Source organism: Elaeis guineensis, chromosome 1 (assembly GCF_000442705.2).
Source record: "Elaeis guineensis isolate ETL-2024a chromosome 1, EG11, whole genome shotgun sequence".
NCBI classification, from domain to species: domain Eukaryota; kingdom Viridiplantae; phylum Streptophyta; class Magnoliopsida; order Arecales; family Arecaceae; genus Elaeis; species Elaeis guineensis.
Window position 1 is genome coordinate 33,534,554 of NC_025993.2, and position 8,871 is coordinate 33,543,424.

Consider the following 8,871-nt stretch of genomic DNA (forward strand, 5'->3'; position numbering starts at 1 on the left):
ACTCCTAGTGACTTTACATTTGAAGAATTACATGAAGCTTTCTATGATTTAGTTGATGAATTAAAGAAACTAAGAATGAAGATCAAAGAGCTAAAATTGAAAAATCAATCTTTATTGAAACAAATTGAAAATATTTCAATTGAGAAATCCACCCTGCTTCAAGAAAATCAAAGCTTAAAGAATGAAATTACCAAGCTAAAACCAATAGTAGAAAAGTTCACCTTGAGTTCAAATAAACTCAATATGATTCTTGATAATCAAAAAGCTGTGTATGATAAGGCTGGACTTGGCTATAACTCCTTGAAGAAACAAAAATATCTAAAAAATATTTATGTAAACTCTTTAAGTAACAAGTCTTCTAATATTACTTGCTTCAAATATGGTAGAGTAGGACATAAGTCATACACTTGCTTCTCTAATAAGTCTGCAAACTCAACTATAAAGAAAATATGGGTTCCAAAAGGAACCATTATGACTAACCAAAAAGGACCCAAGAAAGCTTGGGTACCTAAAACAAAAACTTGACTTTTGCTTGCACGTGTGTCTAGCATCCCAAGGAGGAAACAGGAAATGATATCTTGACAGCGGATGCTCGAGACACATGACTGGTGATGAATTCCAATTCATCACTCTTGATGCTAAGGATGGAGGGATGGTCACCTTTGGAGATAATGGCAAAGGAAAGATCATCGGTATAGGTAACATTGGTATCACTCCCTCCAAATACATTGAAAATATTTTGTTAGTAGATGGTTTAAAGCATAACTTACTAAGCATTAGTCAATTTTGTGATAAAGGATATAAGGTTATTTTTGAATCATCTGTTTGTATTGTAACTAGTCCTATTAATGATGGTATTAAATTTATTGGACATAGACATGGTAATATTTATATGGTAGATTTAAATGATTTAGCCAAAATAAACATGCAATGCCTAGTATCCTTGAATGCTAAAGTTAATGAGACTAGTTGGCTTTGGCATCGCAGACTTGCACACATTAGCATGCATTCTCTTTCAAAATTAATTAAGAAAGAATTAGTTCTTGGTTTGCCAAAATTGAATTTTGAAAAGGAAAGAATTTGTGATGCATGCCAACTAGGTAAATAAACAAGAGTTTCATTTAAATCCAAAAATATTGTTTCAACCTCTAGACCTTTGGGCTTTTGCATATGGACTTATTTGGACCTACTAGAACCACTAGTCTAGGAGGAAAACGATATGGTTTTGTAATTATAGATGATTACTCTCATTTTACTTGGGTTTTCTTTTTAGCACACAAAGATGAAATTTTTCATGTTTTCACTAAATTTTATCGAAAAGTCACTAATGAGAAAGGACTTTCAATTCAAAATATTCGAAGCGATCATGGAACTGAATTTGAAAATCAAGACTTTGAAAATTTTTATGATGAAAAGGGAATTGGCTATAACTTCTCTGCTCCTAGGACACCCCAACAAAATGGGGTAGTAGAAAGAAAAAATAGAACCTTAGAAGAAATGGCCCGTACCATACTTTGTGAAAGCAACCTTCCAAGATATTTTTGGACGGAAGCAATTAACACAGCATGTTACATTTTAAATCGTGCTTTGATTAGATAAATTTTAAAGAAAACCCCCTATGAGCTTTGGAAAGAAAGAAAACCTAATATTACATATTTTCATATTTTTGGTTGCCGATGTTTTGTATTAAATAATGGTAAAGAAAGACTTGGAAAATTTGATGCAAAATCAGATGAAGCAATCTTTCTTGGTTACTCCTCCACTAGTAAAGCTTTTAGAGTTTTTAACAAAAGAACCTTAGTAGTAGAGGAGTCCATACATGTTGTCTTTGATGAATCTAACGATCTTCCTTCAAGGAAGAATGAAAGTGTTGATGATGCAGATCCTCTTATAGAGGGAATGAAGGAGATCACTCTGAAAGATTCAACAATTCAAGAGGATAAGGAACATGAAGACAAACAGAATGAGGGAGGTGAAGAACATCAAGAACAACCTCAAGGTACAAATGACCTACCCAAAGAATGGAGGTATGTTCACAATCACCCTAAGGAGCTAATTATTGGTGATCCTATGCATGGGGTAAAAACTTGTTCTTCATTTAGAGAAGTATTTAATCATTGTGCTTTTATATCTCATCTTGAACCAAAAACTATTGTAGAAGCTGAAAATGATTATAATTAGATTAATACAATGCAAGAGAAACTTAATCAATTTGAAAGAAATAATGTATGGACCTTAGTATCAAGACCTAAAAATTATTCAATAATTGGCACAAAATGGATCTTTAGGAACAAATTAGATGAACATGAAAATGTAATAAGAAATAAAGTAAGATTGGTTGCTAAAGGTTATAATCAAGAAGAAGGAATTGATTTTGATGAGACCTTTGCACCTGTTGCTAGATTAGAGGCCATTAGACTTCTACTTGCATATGCTTGCTTTATGAAATTCAAATTATTTCAAATGGATGTCAAAAGTATATTTTTGAATGGATATATTGCTGAAGAAGTCTATGTAGAACAACCCCCAGGATTTGAAAATCATGCTTTTCCTAATCATGTTTTTAAATTAAATAAAGCTCTATATGGATTAAAACAAGCACCTAGGGCTTGGTATGATAGGCTAAGCAAATTCTTACTAAATAATAATTTTTTAAGAGGTAATGTAGACACAACCCTCTTTATTAAAAGAAATCAAAATGATATGTTAGTTATACAAATTTATGTTGATGACATAATTTTTGGATCTACTAATGAATCTCTTTGTCAAGACTTTGCTAAGCTCATGCAAGGGGAGTTCGAGATCAGCATGATGGGAGAACTTACTTTCTTCCTCGGACTCCAAATCAAACAAATAAAAGAGGAAATTTCCATCACCCAAAGCAAGTACACCAAGGAATTACTCAAAAAATTTGGAATGGAGAACTCCGAACCAATTGGCACACCCATGAGCCCCTCATGTAAGCTTGACAAGGATGATGAAGGTAAATGTGTAGACTTAAAATATTATAGAGGTATGATTGGCTCTCTATTATATTTAACTGCAAGTAGGCCTGATATCATGTTTAGTATTTGTTTGTGTGCTAGATTTCAATCTAATCCTAAAGAGTCTCACTTGAATGCTGTTAAAAGAATCCTTAGATATTTAAATGGTACTCAAACTCTAGGATTATGGTACTCTAAGGACTCACTAATTGATTTATTAGGATATTCAGATGCTGATTTTGCTGGATGTAGATTAGACAGAAAGAGCACTAGTGGAACTTGCCAATTTTTTGAAGTTAACCTAATCTTCTGTTTTAGCAAAAAACAAAATTCGGTAGCACTGTCTACGGCTGAGGCCGAATACATTGCAGCCGAAAGTTGTTGTGCTCAAATCTTGTGGATTAAACAACAACTCGAAGACTTTGGTATCAAACTTAATGAAACACCCATAAGATGTGACAACACTAGCGCCATAAATCTAACTAAAAATCCAATTCAACATTCAAGGTCTAAACATATTGAAATAAGACATCATTTTATAAGAGAACATGTTCAAAACAAAAATATAATTTTTGAATATATTTGCACTAAAAATCAATTAGCTGATATCTTTACAAAGGCCCTTAGTGAGGATAGATTCTGTGAAATTAGGAGAAATCTAGGAATTCTTGATCCTTTTGCCTAAATGTTTCTCCAATTTCATGAAATCGATGTCAAAATTTCTTTGAGCTCAATTTTCATCATCTCTCTTGGACCTAAAAACTCAAGATTATCATTCTCACAACTTATCATTGAGCAAAATTTCTTCTCCCAAAATTTTAAATTTTTTCGGAATTTATTCATATTTTTTCTGAATTTTTGTGATTCATGAGTCGACACCCTAGGGTCGACCCAATGGCATACTTGAAATTGTTTGCCAACTTCCCATGGGTTCTTTTCTTTTTAACTTAAAGCCCGTTCATGAGCCGACTCATTCTTCTTCTTCATCTTCCTCCCTCCAAGACTCTTCATCCTCATCTTCGTTCTCTCCAAAACCAAGGATTTAGCCCAAGATCATTCTCCCTTCTCATCTCCACCTCAAATCACCCCTTGGGAAAGGAGCTTCTCGCATCTTTCTCCCTTGATTGAAGCGGTTGGAGCGTGCCCTAGCTTCCACCGTTCTTCTCAAAATCATCATTTCTCTCCACCAAAATTCCTTTCCATCCTCTAGTAACCTTCCTTCTCCTCACCCATTTGATCTTCCGAGTCTCCCTGCCTGCTCTTGTGGTGAGAATGGCCCCAAAGATGAAACTCCCTCAAAGAAGGAAATCAGTCCGTGCGCTGGAAGAAGGCGTCCGCAGAAAAAGACAAGCTTCTCAGACCACCTTTGCTCCCATTCCGGCTTCAGTGTCTGCACCAGGTCCCTCTCAGTCTACCCTTTGCCCTAGCAAAATCCCTCTCTCTGACAGAAAGGTAGAAACCGACAAGAATGTGGACTTCAGATTTTTTGAAAAAGAGGGTTTCTCCTTTGGGTCAAAGATCAAAAATCAAGATTGGGAATTTTACTGTTCTCTCAAGGAAGTTACATATGTAGACTTGGTTAGAGAGTTTTATCTAAATCTGCACTATAGAAATGGAACAGTAACTTCTACTGTTAAGGAAATTGATATCTGCTTAGATCCTATTATTTTGGGAGAGATTCTACATTTGCCCTGTGAGGGATATTCTAACGTGGAACTCCCAGTGAAGGAAGAAGGGATCAATATAATTTTAGGAGGAACTTACTCGGGAAGTCTAAATAAATTAGAAGCCAAAATCTTGTCAATTGAAATGAGAATTCTACATCAATTAGTGACAAAGCTTTTTCTCCCGAGAAGTGGTAAACATGACCTCCTTTCTGACCGAGACATATGTATATGTTTCATGTGATCACCCAAACCCCCTTAAACCTCCCTGCTTTAATGATTGAGGCCATGAGAGAAACACTGAATAGATCCAAGGCACATCTGCCTTTTGGTATGGCCCTCACACTGGTATTCAGGAGGTTTGGAGTCAGTTTTGAGGGGGAGGCAACTGCTAGGCTTTCTCACGCTGACACCATCAACCAACACACTCTGCACCGTATGGGATTCACTAGAATTGATGGTGGTTGGATCAAGGGTACAGAAGAGAGAGCTGAGGACAGAATAGAGGACAGAACTGAGGAAGAAGGTCCCTCATCACCGCTCCATGACTTCAGGACAGCATCTCCAGATATCCAGTTTGTGTCAGATCCAAAGGCTGGCCCTTCAGAGTCCACCAGGAGGCACACACCAGTTCAGCAGCCAGACAGCAGAGCACCTTCCTCAGAGTTCAGATTGGCTGATGATCAGATTGAGCAGATTTCTCAGCGTGTGGCTTTCTTGCTTTCTCGTCAGTGGAGCACTTCTGCATTTGCACCGGGATCCACATCATTAGATGCATCTGATCAGACCTTGATCCCCCATATCTTCACTGTATTTCAGATGATCACAGATCAGTCAGTTTGGATTCAGCAGCTCGAGGATTACATTTTGAGACTGACTGGGAGAGTACTTGACTTGCAGGGGCAAGTCTTAGCTTTGGCCCATCCTCAGCCACAGGAGTGCACTATTGAGGTCACAGACCTAACTGCGGAGGCTGGCAGACTCAGAGGTGTTTTGGAGGGTGGTTTTGATTTCTTGAGGAGAGAGATCAGAGGCTCTAGTGAGCATGCTTCTACACAGTTCACTGCACTGCTTCAGTCTGTTTCGAGAGCTCTGAACATTCTTGATTCCATCAGGCTCTCTCTTACAGTCCAATCTTTGACCTCTAAACGTTCTCAGCCTTTAGGATCATCTCGCCCACCTACTCGTGCCAGCACCTCCACTCGTAGCAGAGGCAGTCGGGGTAGAGGACGAGTCCCTGGTCATGATCCATCATCTCCCCACCCCATCTCTGATACATCTGATTCTGATCCATAGAGTCATGTGTTCTACTAGATCCTTGTTGTTAGTCATGTCTGTTGTTCTTTCTAGGATCTGTCTTTTGGGCCATGTAATGATGTTAACTAGTTAACTTTTATATTATGGAATATGTATTGAAATAACTATGGTTTTAATCATCTTTTAATTATATATCTACTCTTTGTAATGGTATCAATCATCTCTTGATTATATATCTTCTCTTTGTTGCTAATTCATATCTATGGTACTCAATGGCATATTTTGTTTTATGATTACTGTATTTAGGGGGAGCAAACATTAATGATTAGCACAAGAAGTTTGAAGAAACTCTACAGAGAAAATGTATTCAAAAAAGAGGGGGAGTTAACAATGTTTGATGATGTCAAAAAGGGAGAGAAATTAAAGAAAAAGATCAAAAGCAAGATTATTAAATGACTTAAAAATAGAATGAGTGAATTGCTAAGCAAATGTATCAAAAGCAAGATTATTAAATGACTTAAAAATACAATGAGTGAATTGCTAAGCAAAAGTATCAAAAGAAAGATAAATAAAAGACTTAAAAATAAAATGAGTGAATTGGGAGAAATTAAAATATCAAAAACAAGATTGCTAACAAAATGGATGAATTGCTAAGCACAAAGCAAATGAGCAACCTTTAAAATTACTTCTTAGACATGCTCTGATATGCTTTAAAATTAGACATGCTCTGATACATCTTAAAATTTGACATGCTCTGATATACTTTACAATTAATTCTTAGACATGCATTGATACACTTAATTGTTAAACTTACTCTGATACTAAAACTAAATAATCAAATGAGAATGAGCAAATTTTCAAGATACAACTTGCTCTGATACTAAAACTAAATAATCAAATGAGAATGAGCAAATTTTCAAGATGCTAAGAAATTTGAAAAACAAGCAAATGAGATATTTTCAAACACGCAATTTTCAAATCCTAAGGTAAATTCTGCTTTGCTCTGATAACAAAAATAAATTTTTTACTCTGATACCAAAATCACATAATCAAATGAGCAAATTTTCAAATCATTAAGCATTAGGCAAATTATTTATGCAAATGGGCACATGTATCATATGCCAAAAGAATCAATCTTCTTTTCAAGCAAATGTACTTATAAGTTGGTAGTAAATTTCCTATTTATCTTCAAACTACCTATAATGCATTTCATTGAAATTCATGATCATTGATTCATATAAATACTTTTGTTCAAATATTTTGTCATCATCAAAAAGGGAGAGATTGTTGCTCCTTAGATTGATTTTGATGATTACAAAGCAGTTGAAGGGGTACCAATGATTTTCACTTGAAAAAGACTTATTGCTCGTCAGGGGCAAAATTATAATTTTACCAAAACCCTGATTTGATAGTATCAAATGATAGAACAAAAGATTTGTGATCCAATGGTGAAAATTTTATTGATTTTAGACTTGTATTTTAAAAGATATGCATGATTGAAAATCATGAGTCGACTCATGGCACATGAGATGACTGGCACGTTGAAATTCCTGATCGGCACTGTCTTGGCACTCCCTGTGAGTCGACTCAATGAGTCGACCCCCAAGGCATGAATCGACTCATGAGTCGACCTCTGCGGGTCTTTTTGCCAGTTTTACAGAACCTCGGATCCCGTTCGATTCTGTGATATTTTTCCACAGAGGTCGACCCATGAGTCGACCCCTAGGCATGAGTCGACTCATGAGTCGACCCCTGTGACGGGATTTTTCCACAACGACTAATTTTTAACCCATTTTGAATGCTTTTAATGCTCATTTAATGCAGTCTAACGGCTCTTTTTCAGTCAAGAATATTTTTCACTATTTCTTAAAGCTATAAAAGGGACAAAAACGTGGAAATCAACAAGAAGAAAAGAAGAAGAATAAGAAGAACAAAAGAGAGGATTCAAAGAGAGAGATTTTGAAAAAGAGATTTCAAGCCAACGTTCCAGCCCTAAGCAAGAGCTCATTCAAAGCTTTCAAGAAGCCTTTAATCCAAGCTCACCAATTCCTCAAGTGCACTTTCAAGTCTCCATCCACCTTGAGAAAATCCAAAAAGGGTCTTCTTCTCTTAAGTAAAGTGTATTTAAAGTTATATTCACTCATTGAAGGAGCTTTTCTTTGTGCTTAATTGTGCTATAAATTGTTATACTTAGTTTGAGTGATTGGTTTTGTTTTGAAAGGGTTCCAAAATAAGAGAAGGTTGATCCGAACCTTGAATCGGAGTGTATAGGGTTGGCTTGTACCCGAGAAACAAGTGGACTAGCTTGGGATAGCTAGAGTCAGAGTTTCCGACGTTTGTATTCGGGTTGAATACAAGATTAGTGGATTGGAATTCCCAAGTAGGAGCTTGGAGAGTGGATGTAGGTGCAAGATTGGCACCGAACCACTATAAATCCTTTTGTTTGTGGGTGTCTAATTGCTCTTCTTTATCTCTTCATTATTCTCTTGCATTCTTGCTCTTGCTATTAGTCTTGAATTAATTTTACTCACTCTATCTATTTAGCTTTGTCAAACATTTTTCATAAGTCATAAGTTAAGCTTAAAATTTTTAGAAACCCAATTCACCCCCCCTCTTGGGTTGCATAGCTGGGCAACACTTATGGTATGGCACTTAGCTTAGTCTTTAGGATGTTCGGAGTCTGTTTTGAGAGAGAGACAGTCACCAAGTTATCATACTCTGACACCATCAACTGCCACACAATACACCGCATGGATTTTTCAAAGACTGATGGCGGTTGCTCGAAGGGTGTTGAGGAGAGAGTTGAGGAGAGAGTAGAGGAAAAAGGACCATCTTCACCTCCTTGTGATCATAAGGCATCTCCTAATATTCAGTTCGTGTCTGATCATGAGACTGGTCCCTCAGAGTCAGTGAGGAGGCATATTTCTGTACCACAGTCTGAGAGCAGAGTAGATCCTTCAGAGGTT